This window comes from Garra rufa, unplaced genomic scaffold (genome assembly GCF_049309525.1).
Source record: "Garra rufa unplaced genomic scaffold, GarRuf1.0 hap1_unplaced_001, whole genome shotgun sequence".
NCBI classification, from domain to species: domain Eukaryota; kingdom Metazoa; phylum Chordata; class Actinopteri; order Cypriniformes; family Cyprinidae; genus Garra; species Garra rufa.
Window position 1 is genome coordinate 25,917,081 of NW_027394276.1, and position 13,474 is coordinate 25,930,554.

A 13,474-nucleotide genomic window follows, 5' to 3' on the forward strand; every position below is an offset into this window, starting at 1 on the left:
ACTTCTAACACCTTCAGATATGTTTCTCTGTGTTGCAAAATAGGTTTTTTTCATGCACAGACTGCAAAGTTAAAGTGGGACCAAGATTCAGCTTGCACTGCCTGAACCAACTTTGTTCTGCGCTGAAACGCTGTTTTCTGACATTTCAGGGTCTAACTTCAAAAATCATGCAAAACACTTCTAACACCTTCAGATATGTTTCTCTGTGTTGCAAAATAGCTTTTATCCATGCACAGAGTGTAAATTTAAAGTGGGACCAAGATTCAGCTTGCATTGCCTGAACCAACTTTGTTCTGCGCTGAAAAGCTGTTTTCTGACATTTCAGGGTCTAACTTCAAAAATCATGCAAAACACTTCTAACACCTTCAGATATGTTTCTCTGTGTTGCAAAATAGGTTTTATTCATGCACAGAGTGTAAATTTAAAGTGGGACCAAGATTCAGCTTGCATTGCCTGAACCAACTTTGTTCTGCGCTGAAAAGCTGTTTTCTGACATTTCAGAGTCTAACTTCAAAAATCATGCAAAACACTTCTAACACCTTCAGATATGTTTCTCTGTGTTGCAAAATAGCTTTTATTCATGCACAGAGTGTAAATTTAAAGTGGGACCAAGATTCAGCTTGCATTGCCTGAACCAACTTTGTTCTGCGCTGAAAAGCTGTTTTCTGACATTTCAGAGTCTAACTTCAAAAATCATGCAAAACACTTCTAACACCTTCAGATATGTTTCTCTGTGTTGCAAAATAGCTTTTATTCATGCACAGAGTGTAAATTTAAAGTGGGACCAAGATTCAGCTTGCATTGCCTGAACCAACTTTGTTCTGCGCTGAAAAGCTGTTTTCTGACATTTCAGGGTCTAACTTCAAAAATCATGCAAAACACTTCTAACACCTTCAGATATGTTTCTCTGTGTTGCAAAATAGGTTTTATTCATGCACAGACTGCAAAGTTAAAGTGGGACCAAGATTCAGCTTGCATTGCCTGAACCAACTTTGTTCTGCGCTGAAAAGCTGTTTTCTGACATTTCAGAGTCTAACTTCAAAAATCATGCAAAACACTTCTAACACCTTCAGATATGTTTCTCTGTGTTGCAAAATAGCTTTTATTCATGCACAGAGTGTAAATTTAAAGTGGGACCAAGATTCAGCTTGCATTGCCTGAACCAACTTTGTTCTGCGCTGAAAAGCTGTTTTCTGACATTTCAGAGTCTAACTTCAAAAATCATGCAAAACACTTCTAACACCTTCAGATATGTTTCTCTGTGTTGCAAAATAGGTTTTATTCATGCACAGACTGCAAAGTTAAAGTGGGACAGAGATTCAGCTTGCATTGCCTGAACCAACTTTGTTCTGCGCTGAAACGCTGTTTTCTGACATTTCAGGGTCTAACTTCAAAAATCATGCAAAACACTTCTAACACCTTCAGATATGTTTCTCTGTGTTGCAAAATAGGTTTTATTCATGCACAGACTGCAAAGTTAAAGTGGGACAGAGATTCAGCTTGCATTGCCTGAACCAAGTTTGTTCTGCGCTGAAACGCTGTTTTCTGACATTTCAGGGTCTAACTTCAAAAATCATGCAAAACACTTCTAACACCTTCAGATATGTTTCTCTGTGTTGCAAAATAGCTTTTATTCATGCACAGAGTGTAAATTTAAAGTGGGACCAAGATTCAGCTTGCATTGCCTGAACCAACTTTGTTCTGCGCTGAAAAGCTGTTTTCTGACATTTCAGAGTCTAACTTCAAAAATCATGCAAAACACTTCTAACACCTTCAGATATGTTTCTCTGTGTTGCAAAATAGCTTTTATTCATGCACAGAGTGTAAATTTAATGTGGGACCAAGATTCAGCTTGCATTGCCTGAACCAACTTTGTTCTGCGCTGAAAAGCTGTTTTCTGACATTTCAGGGTCTAACTTCAAAAATCATGCAAAACACTTCTAACACCTTCAGATATGTTTCTCTGTGTTGCAAAATAGGTTTTATTCATGCACAGACTGCAAAGTTAAAGTGGGACCAAGATTCAGCTTGCATTGCCTGAACCAACTTTGTTCTGCGCTGAAACGCTGTTTTCTGACATTTCAGGGTCTAACTTCAAAAATCATGCAAAACACTTCTAACACCTTCAGATATGTTTCTCTGTGTTGCAAAATAGGTTTTATTCATGCACAGACTGCAAAGTTAAAGTGGGACAGAGATTCAGCTTGCATTGCCTGAACCAACTTTGTTCTGCGCTGAAACGCTGTTTTCTGACATTTCAGGGTCTAACTTCAAAAATCATGCAAAACACTTCTAACACCTTCAGATATGTTTCTCTGTGTTGCGAAATAGGTTTTATTCATGCACAGACTGCAAAGTTAAAGTGGGACAGAGATTCAGCTTGCATTGCCTGAACCAAGTTTGTTCTGCGCTGAAACGCTATTTTCTGACATTTCAGGGTCTAACTTCAAAAATCATGCAAAACACTTCTAACACCTTCAGATATGTTTCTCTGTGTTGCAAAATAGCTTTTATTCATGCACAGAGTGTAAATTTAAAGTGGGACCAAGATTCAGCTTGCATTGCCTGAACCAACTTTGTTCTGCGCTGAAAAGCTGTTTTCTGACATTTCAGGGTCTAACTTCAAAAATCATGCAAAACACTTCTAACACCTTCAGATATGTTTCTCTGTGTTGCAAAATAGGTTTTTTTCATGCACAGACTGCAAAGTTAAAGTGGGACCAAGATTCAGCTTGCACTGCCTGAACCAACTTTGTTCTGCGCTGAAACGCTGTTTTCTGACATTTCAGGGTCTAACTTCAAAAATCATGCAAAACACTTCTAACACCTTCAGATATGTTTCTCTGTGTTGCAAAATAGCTTTTATCCATGCACAGAGTGTAAATTTAAAGTGGGACCAAGATTCAGCTTGCATTGCCTGAACCAACTTTGTTCTGCGCTGAAAAGCTGTTTTCTGACATTTCAGGGTCTAACTTCAAAAATCATGCAAAACACTTCTAACACCTTCAGATATGTTTCTCTGTGTTGCAAAATAGGTTTTATTCATGCACAGAGTGTAAATTTAAAGTGGGACCAAGATTCAGCTTGCATTGCCTGAACCAACTTTGTTCTGCGCTGAAAAGCTGTTTTCTGACATTTCAGAGTCTAACTTCAAAAATCAAGCAAAACACTTCTAACACCTTCAGATATGTTTCTCTGTGTTGCAAAATAGCTTTTATTCATGCACAGAGTGTAAATTTAAAGTGGGACCAAGATTCAGCTTGCATTGCCTGAACCAACTTTGTTCTGCGCTGAAAAGCTGTTTTCTGACATTTCAGAGTCTAACTTCAAAAATCATGCAAAACACTTCTAACACCTTCAGATATGTTTCTCTGTGTTGCAAAATAGCTTTTATTCATGCACAGAGTGTAAATTTAAAGTGGGACCAAGATTCAGCTTGCATTGCCTGAACCAACTTTGTTCTGCGCTGAAAAGCTGTTTTCTGACATTTCAGGGTCTAACTTCAAAAATCATGCAAAACACTTCTAACACCTTCAGATATGTTTCTCTGTGTTGCAAAATAGGTTTTATTCATGCACAGACTGCAAAGTTAAAGTGGGACCAAGATTCAGCTTGCATTGCCTGAACCAACTTTGTTCTGCGCTGAAAAGTTGTTTTCTGACATTTCAGAGTCTAACTTCAAAAATCATGCAAAACACTTCTAACACCTTCAGATATGTTTCTCTGTGTTGCAAAATAGCTTTTATTCATGCACAGAGTGTAAATTTAAAGTGGGACCAAGATTCAGCTTGCATTGCCTGAACCAACTTTGTTCTGCGCTGAAAAGCTGTTTTCTGACATTTCAGAGTCTAACTTCAAAAATCATGCAAAACACTTCTAACACCTTCAGATATGTTTCTCTGTGTTGCAAAATAGGTTTTATTCATGCACAGACTGCAAAGTTAAAGTGGGACAGAGATTCAGCTTGCATTGCCTGAACCAACTTTGTTCTGCGCTGAAACGCTGTTTTCTGACATTTCAGGGTCTAACTTCAAAAATCATGCAAAACACTTCTAACACCTTCAGATATGTTTCTCTGTGTTGCAAAATAGGTTTTATTCATGCACAGACTGCAAAGTTAAAGTGGGACAGAGATTCAGCTTGCATTGCCTGAACCAAGTTTGTTCTGCGCTGAAACGCTGTTTTCTGACATTTCAGGGTCTAACTTCAAAAATCATGCAAAACACTTCTAACACCTTCAGATATGTTTCTCTGTGTTGCAAAATAGCTTTTATTCATGCACAGAGTGTAAATTTAAAGTGGGACCAAGATTCAGCTTGCATTGCCTGAACCAACTTTGTTCTGCGCTGAAAAGCTGTTTTCTGACATTTCAGAGTCTAACTTCAAAAATCATGCAAAACACTTCTAACACCTTCAGATATGTTTCTCTGTGTTGCAAAATAGCTTTTATTCATGCACAGAGTGTAAATTTAAAGTGGGACCAAGATTCAGCTTGCATTGCCTGAACCAACTTTGTTCTGCGCTGAAAAGCTGTTTTCTGACATTTCAGGGTCTAACTTCAAAAATCATGCAAAACACTTCTAACACCTTCAGATATGTTTCTCTGTGTTGCAAAATAGGTTTTTTTCATGCACAGACTGCAAAGTTAAAGTGGGACAGAGATTCAGCTTGCATTGCCTGAACCAAGTTTGTTCTGCGCTGAAACGCTGTTTTCTGACATTTCAGGGTCTAACTTCAAAAATCATGCAAAACACTTCTAACACCTTCAGATATGTTTCTCTGTGTTGCAAAATAGCTTTTATTCATGCACAGAGTGTAAATTTAAAGTGGGACCAAGATTCAGCTTGCATTGCCTGAACCAACTTTGTTCTGCGCTGAAAAGCTGTTTTCTGACATTTCAGGGTCTAACTTCAAAAATCATGCAAAACACTTCTAACACCTTCAGATATGTTTCTCTGTGTTGAAAAATAGCTTTTATTCATGCACAGACTGCAAAGTTAAAGTGGGACCAAGATTCAGCTTGCATTGCCTGAACCAACTTTGTTCTGCGCTGAAACGCTGTTTTCTGACATTTCAGGGTCTAACTTCAAAAATCATGCAAAACACTTCTAACACCTTCAGATATGTTTCTCTGTGTTGCAAAATAGCTTTTATTCATGCACAGAGTGTAAATTTAAAGTGGGACCAAGATTCAGCTTGCATTGCCTGAACCAACTTTGTTCTGCGCTGAAAAGCTGTTTTCTGACATTTCAGAGTCTAACTTCAAAAATCATGCAAAACACTTCTAACACCTTCAGATATGTTTCTCTGTGTTGCAAAATAGCTTTTATTCATGCACAGAGTGTAAATTTAAAGTGGGACCAAGATTCAGCTTGCATTGCCTGAACCAACTTTGTTCTGCGCTGAAAAGCTGTTTTCTGACATTTCAGGGTCTAACTTCAAAAATCATGCAAAACACTTCTAACACCTTCAGATATGTTTCTCTGTGTTGCAAAATAGGTTTTTTTCATGCACAGACTGCAAAGTTAAAGTGGGACAGAGATTCAGCTTGCATTGCCTGAACCAAGTTTGTTCTGCGCTGAAACGCTGTTTTCTGACATTTCAGGGTCTAACTTCAAAAATCATGCAAAACACTTCTAACACCTTCAGATATGTTTCTCTGTGTTGCAAAATAGCTTTTATTCATGCACAGAGTGTAAATTTAAAGTGGGACCAAGATTCAGCTTGCATTGCCTGAACCAACTTTGTTCTGCGCTGAAAAGCTGTTTTCTGACATTTCAGGGTCTAACTTCAAAAATCATGCAAAACACTTCTAACACCTTCAGATATGTTTCTCTGTGTTGAAAAATAGCTTTTATTCATGCACAGACTGCAAAGTTAAAGTGGGACCAAGATTCAGCTTGCATTGCCTGAACCAACTTTGTTCTGCGCTGAAACGCTGTTTTCTGACATTTCAGGGTCTAACTTCAAAAATCATGCAAAACACTTCTAACACCTTCAGATATGTTTCTCTGTGTTGCAAAATAGCTTTTATTCATGCACAGAGTGTAAATTTAAAGTGGGACCAAGATTCAGCTTGCATTGCCTGAACCAACTTTGTTCTGCGCTGAAAAGCTGTTTTCTGACATTTCAGGGTCTAACTTCAAAAATCATGCAAAACACTTCTAACACCTTCAGATATGTTTCTCTGTGTTGCAAAATAGGTTTTTTTCATGCACAGACTGCAAAGTTAAAGTGGGACAGAGATTCAGCTTGCATTGCCTGAACCAAGTTTGTTCTGCGCTGAAACGCTGTTTTCTGACATTTCAGGGTCTAACTTCAAAAATCATGCAAAACACTTCTAACACCTTCAGATATGTTTCTCTGTGTTGCAAAATAGGTTTTATTCATGCACAGACTGCAAAGTTAAAGTGGGACAGAGATTCAGCTTGCATTGCCTGAACCAACTTTGTTCTGCGCTGAAACGCTGTTTTCTGACATTTCAGGGTCTAACTTCAAAAATCATGCAAAACACTTCTAACACCTTCAGATATGTTTCTCTGTGTTGCAAAATAGCTTTTATTCATGCACAGAGTGTAAATTTAAAGTGGGACCAAGATTCAGCTTGCATTGCCTGAACCAACTTTGTTCTGCGCTGAAAAGCTGTTTTCTGACATTTCAGGGTCTAACTTCAAAAATCATGCAAAACACTTCTAACACCTTCAGATATGTTTCTCTGTGTTGCAAAATAGGTTTTATTCATGCACAGACTGCAAAGTTAAAGTGGGACCAAGATTCAGCTTGCATTGCCTGAACCAACTTTGTTCTGCGCTGAAACGCTGTTTTCTGACATTTCAGGGTCTAACTTCAAAAATCATGCAAAACACTTCTAACACCTTCAGATATGTTTCTCTGTGTTGCAAAATAGGTTTTATTCATGCACAGACTGCAAAGTTAAAGTGGGACAGAGATTCAGCTTGCATTGCCTGAACCAACTTTGTTCTGCGCTGAAACGCTGTTTTCTGACATTTCAGGGTCTAACTTCAAAAATCATGCAAAACACTTCTAACACCTTCAGATATGTTTCTCTGTGTTGCAAAATAGGTTTTATTCATGCACAGACTGCAAAGTTAAAGTGGGACAGAGATTCAGCTTGCATTGCCTGAACCAAGTTTGTTCTGCGCTGAAACGCTATTTTCTGACATTTCAGGGTCTAACTTCAAAAATCATGCAAAACACTTCTAACACCTTCAGATATGTTTCTCTGTGTTGCAAAATAGCTTTTATTCATGCACAGAGTGTAAATTTAAAGTGGGACCAAGATTCAGCTTGCATTGCCTGAACCAACTTTGTTCTGCGCTGAAAAGCTGTTTTCTGAGATTTCAGAGTCTAACTTCAAAAATCATGCAAAACACTTCTAACACCTTCAGATATGTTTCTCTGTGTTGCAAAATAGCTTTTATTCATGCACAGAGTGTAAATTTAAAGTGGGACCAAGATTCAGCTTGCATTGCCTGAACCAACTTTGTTCTGCGCTGAAAAGCTGTTTTCTGACATTTCAGGGTCTAACTTCAAAAATCATGCAAAACACTTCTAACACCTTCAGATATGTTTCTCTGTGTTGCAAAATAGGTTTTTTTCATGCACAGACTGCAAAGTTAAAGTGGGACCAAGATTCAGCTTGCACTGCCTGAACCAACTTTGTTCTGCGCTGAAACGCTGTTTTCTGACATTTCAGGGTCTAACTTCAAAAATCATGCAAAACACTTCTAACACCTTCAGATATGTTTCTCTGTGTTGCAAAATAGCTTTTATCCATGCACAGAGTGTAAATTTAAAGTGGGACCAAGATTCAGCTTGCATTGCCTGAACCAACTTTGTTCTGCGCTGAAAAGCTGTTTTCTGACATTTCAGGGTCTAACTTCAAAAATCATGCAAAACACTTCTAACACCTTCAGATATGTTTCTCTGTGTTGCAAAATAGGTTTTATTCATGCACAGAGTGTAAATTTAAAGTGGGACCAAGATTCAGCTTGCATTGCCTGAACCAACTTTGTTCTGCGCTGAAAAGCTGTTTTCTGACATTTCAGAGTCTAACTTCAAAAATCATGCAAAACACTTCTAACACCTTCAGATATGTTTCTCTGTGTTGCAAAATAGCTTTTATTCATGCACAGAGTGTAAATTTAAAGTGGGACCAAGATTCAGCTTGCATTGCCTGAACCAACTTTGTTCTGCGCTGAAAAGCTGTTTTCTGACATTTCAGAGTCTAACTTCAAAAATCATGCAAAACACTTCTAACACCTTCAGATATGTTTCTCTGTGTTGCAAAATAGCTTTTATTCATGCACAGAGTGTAAATTTAAAGTGGGACCAAGATTCAGCTTGCATTGCCTGAACCAACTTTGTTCTGCGCTGAAAAGCTGTTTTCTGACATTTCAGGGTCTAACTTCAAAAATCATGCAAAACACTTCTAACACCTTCAGATATGTTTCTCTGTGTTGCAAAATAGGTTTTATTCATGCACAGACTGCAAAGTTAAAGTGGGACCAAGATTCAGCTTGCATTGCCTGAACCAACTTTGTTCTGCGCTGAAAAGCTGTTTTCTGACATTTCAGAGTCTAACTTCAAAAATCATGCAAAACACTTCTAACACCTTCAGATATGTTTCTCTGTGTTGCAAAATAGCTTTTATTCATGCACAGAGTGTAAATTTAAAGTGGGACCAAGATTCAGCTTGCATTGCCTGAACCAACTTTGTTCTGCGCTGAAAAGCTGTTTTCTGACATTTCAGAGTCTAACTTCAAAAATCATGCAAAACACTTCTAACACCTTCAGATATGTTTCTCTGTGTTGCAAAATAGGTTTTATTCATGCACAGACTGCAAAGTTAAAGTGGGACAGAGATTCAGCTTGCATTGCCTGAACCAACTTTGTTCTGCGCTGAAACGCTGTTTTCTGACATTTCAGGGTCTAACTTCAAAAATCATGCAAAACACTTCTAACACCTTCAGATATGTTTCTCTGTGTTGCAAAATAGGTTTTATTCATGCACAGACTGCAAAGTTAAAGTGGGACAGAGATTCAGCTTGCATTGCCTGAACCAAGTTTGTTCTGCGCTGAAACGCTGTTTTCTGACATTTCAGGGTCTAACTTCAAAAATCATGCAAAACACTTCTAACACCTTCAGATATGTTTCTCTGTGTTGCAAAATAGCTTTTATTCATGCACAGAGTGTAAATTTAAAGTGGGACCAAGATTCAGCTTGCATTGCCTGAACCAACTTTGTTCTGCGCTGAAAAGCTGTTTTCTGACATTTCAGAGTCTAACTTCAAAAATCATGCAAAACACTTCTAACACCTTCAGATATGTTTCTCTGTGTTGCAAAATAGCTTTTATTCATGCACAGAGTGTAAATTTAATGTGGGACCAAGATTCAGCTTGCATTGCCTGAACCAACTTTGTTCTGCGCTGAAAAGCTGTTTTCTGACATTTCAGGGTCTAACTTCAAAAATCATGCAAAACACTTCTAACACCTTCAGATATGTTTCTCTGTGTTGCAAAATAGGTTTTATTCATGCACAGACTGCAAAGTTAAAGTGGGACCAAGATTCAGCTTGCATTGCCTGAACCAACTTTGTTCTGCGCTGAAACGCTGTTTTCTGACATTTCAGGGTCTAACTTCAAAAATCATGCAAAACACTTCTAACACCTTCAGATATGTTTCTCTGTGTTGCAAAATAGGTTTTATTCATGCACAGACTGCAAAGTTAAAGTGGGACAGAGATTCAGCTTGCATTGCCTGAACCAACTTTGTTCTGCGCTGAAACGCTGTTTTCTGACATTTCAGGGTCTAACTTCAAAAATCATGCAAAACACTTCTAACACCTTCAGATATGTTTCTCTGTGTTGCGAAATAGGTTTTATTCATGCACAGACTGCAAAGTTAAAGTGGGACAGAGATTCAGCTTGCATTGCCTGAACCAAGTTTGTTCTGCGCTGAAACGCTATTTTCTGACATTTCAGGGTCTAACTTCAAAAATCATGCAAAACACTTCTAACACCTTCAGATATGTTTCTCTGTGTTGCAAAATAGGTTTTATTCATGCACAGACTGCAAAGTTAAAGTGGGACCAAGATTCAGCTTGCATTGCCTGAACCAACTTTGTTCTGCGCTGAAAAGCTGTTTTCTGACATTTCAGAGTCTAACTTCAAAAATCATGCAAAACACTTCTAACACCTTCAGATATGTTTCTCTGTGTTGCAAAATAGGTTTTATTCATGCACAGACTGCAAAGTTAAAGTGGGACCAAGATTCAGCTTGCATTGCCTGAACCAACTTTGTTCTGCGCTGAAACGCTGTTTTCTGACATTTCAGGGTCTAACTTCAAAAATCATGCAAAACACTTCTAACACCTTCAGATATGTTTCTCTGTGTTGCAAAATAGGTTTTTTTCATGCACAGACTGCAAAGTTAAAGTGGGACAGAGATTCAGCTTGCATTGCCTGAACCAACTTTGTTCTGCGCTGAAACGCTGTTTTCTGACATTTCAGGGTCTAACTTCAAAAATCATGCAAAACACTTCTAACACCTTCAGATATGTTTCTCTGTGTTGCAAAATAGGTTTTATTCATGCACAGACTGCAAAGTTAAAGTGGGACAGAGATTCAGCTTGCATTGCCTGAACCAAGTTTGTTCTGCGCTGAAACGCTGTTTTCTGACATTTCAGGGTCTAACTTCAAAAATCATGCAAAACACTTCTAACACCTTCAGATATGTTTCTCTCTGTTGAAAAATAGCTTTTATTCATGCACAGAGTGTAAATTTAAAGTGGGACCAAGATTCAGCTTGCATTGCCTGAACCAACTTTGTTCTGCGCTGAAAAGCTGTTTTCTGACATTTCAGGGTCTAACTTCAAAAATCATGCAAAACACTTCTAACACCTTCAGATATGTTTCTCTGTGTTGAAAAATAGCTTTTATTCATGCACAGACTGCAAAGTTAAAGTGGGACCAAGATTCAGCTTGCATTGCCTGAACCAACTTTGTTCTGCGCTGAAACGCTGTTTTCTGACATTTCAGGGTCTAACTTCAAAAATCATGCAAAACACTTCTAACACCTTCAGATATGTTTCTCTGTGTTGCAAAATAGCTTTTATTCATGCACAGAGTGTAAATTTAAAGTGGGACCAAGATTCAGCTTGCATTGCCTGAACCAACTTTGTTCTGCGCTGAAAAGCTGTTTTCTGACATTTCAGAGTCTAACTTCAAAAATCATGCAAAACACTTCTAACACCTTCAGATATGTTTCTCTGTGTTGCAAAATAGCTTTTATTCATGCACAGAGTGTAAATTTAAAGTGGGACCAAGATTCAGCTTGCATTGCCTGAACCAACTTTGTTCTGCGCTGAAAAGCTGTTTTCTGACATTTCAGGGTCTAACTTCAAAAATCATGCAAAACACTTCTAACACCTTCAGATATGTTTCTCTGTGTTGCAAAATAGGTTTTATTCATGCACAGACTGCAAAGTTAAAGTGGGACCAAGATTCAGCTTGCATTGCCTGAACCAACTTTGTTCTGCGCTGAAAAGCTGTTTTCTGACATTTCAGAGTCTAACTTCAAAAATCATGCAAAACACTTCTAACACCTTCAGATATGTTTCTCTGTGTTGCAAAATAGCTTTTATTCATGCACAGAGTGTAAATTTAATGTGGGACCAAGATTCAGCTTGCATTGCCTGAACCAACTTTGTTCTGCGCTGAAAAGCTGTTTTCTGACATTTCAGGGTCTAACTTCAAAAATCATGCAAAACACTTCTAACACCTTCAGATATGTTTCTCTGTGTTGCAAAATAGCTTTTATTCATGCACAGAGTGTAAATTTAAAGTGGGACCAAGATTCAGCTTGCATTGCCTGAACCAACTTTGTTCTGCGCTGAAAAGCTGTTTTCTGACATTTCAGGGTCTAACTTCAAAAATCATGCAAAACACTTCTAACACCTTCAGATATGTTTCTCTGTGTTGCAAAATAGTTTTTTTTCATGCACAGACTGCAAAGTTAAAGTGGGACCAAGATTCAGCTTGCACTGCCTGAACCAACTTTGTTCTGCGCTGAAACGCTGTTTTCTGACATTTCAGGGTCTAACTTCAAAAATCATGCAAAACACTTCTAACACCTTCTGATATGTTTCTCTGTGTTGCAAAATAGCTTTTATCCATGCACAGAGTGTAAATTTAAAGTGGGACCAAGATTCAGCTTGCATTGCCTGAACCAACTTTGTTCTGCGCTGAAAAGCTGTTTTCTGACATTTCAGGGTCTAACTTCAAAAATCATGCAAAACACTTCTAACACCTTCAGATATGTTTCTCTGTGTTGCAAAATAGGTTTTATTCATGCACAGAGTGTAAATTTAAAGTGGGACCAAGATTCAGCTTGCATTGCCTGAACCAACTTTGTTCTGCGCTGAAAAGCTGTTTTCTGACATTTCAGAGTCTAACTTCAAAAATCATGCAAAACACTTCTAACACCTTCAGATATGTTTCTCTGTGTTGCAAAATAGCTTTTATTCATGCACAGAGTGTAAATTTAAAGTGGGACCAAGATTCAGCTTGCATTGCCTGAACCAACTTTGTTCTGCGCTGAAAAGCTGTTTTCTGACATTTCAGAGTCTAACTTCAAAAATCATGCAAAACACTTCTAACACCTTCAGATATGTTTCTCTGTGTTGCAAAATAGCTTTTATTCATGCACAGAGTGTAAATTTAAAGTGGGACCAAGATTCAGCTTGCATTGCCTGAACCAACTTTGTTCTGCGCTGAAAAGCTGTTTTCTGACATTTCAGGGTCTAACTTCAAAAATCATGCAAAACACTTCTAACACCTTCAGATATGTTTCTCTGTGTTGCAAAATAGGTTTTATTCATGCACAGACTGCAAAGTTAAAGTGGGACCAAGATTCAGCTTGCATTGCCTGAACCAACTTTGTTCTGCGCTGAAAAGCTGTTTTCTGACATTTCAGAGTCTAACTTCAAAAATCATGCAAAACACTTCTAACACCTTCAGATATGTTTCTCTGTGTTGCAAAATAGCTTTTATTCATGCACAGAGTGTAAATTTAAAGTGGGACCAAGATTCAGCTTGCATTGCCTGAACCAACTTTGTTCTGCGCTGAAAAGCTGTTTTCTGACATTTCAGAGTCTAACTTCAAAAATCATGCAAAACACTTCTAACACCTTCAGATATGTTTCTCTGTGTTGCAAAATAGGTTTTATTCATGCACAGACTGCAAAGTTAAAGTGGGACAGAGATTCAGCTTGCATTGCCTGAACCAACTTTGTTCTGCGCTGAAACGCTGTTTTCTGACATTTCAGGGTCTAACTTCAAAAATCATGCAAAACACTTCTAACACCTTCAGATATGTTTCTCTGTGTTGCAAAATAGATTTTATTCATGCACAGACTGCAAAGTTAAAGTGGGACAGAGATTCAGCTTGCAT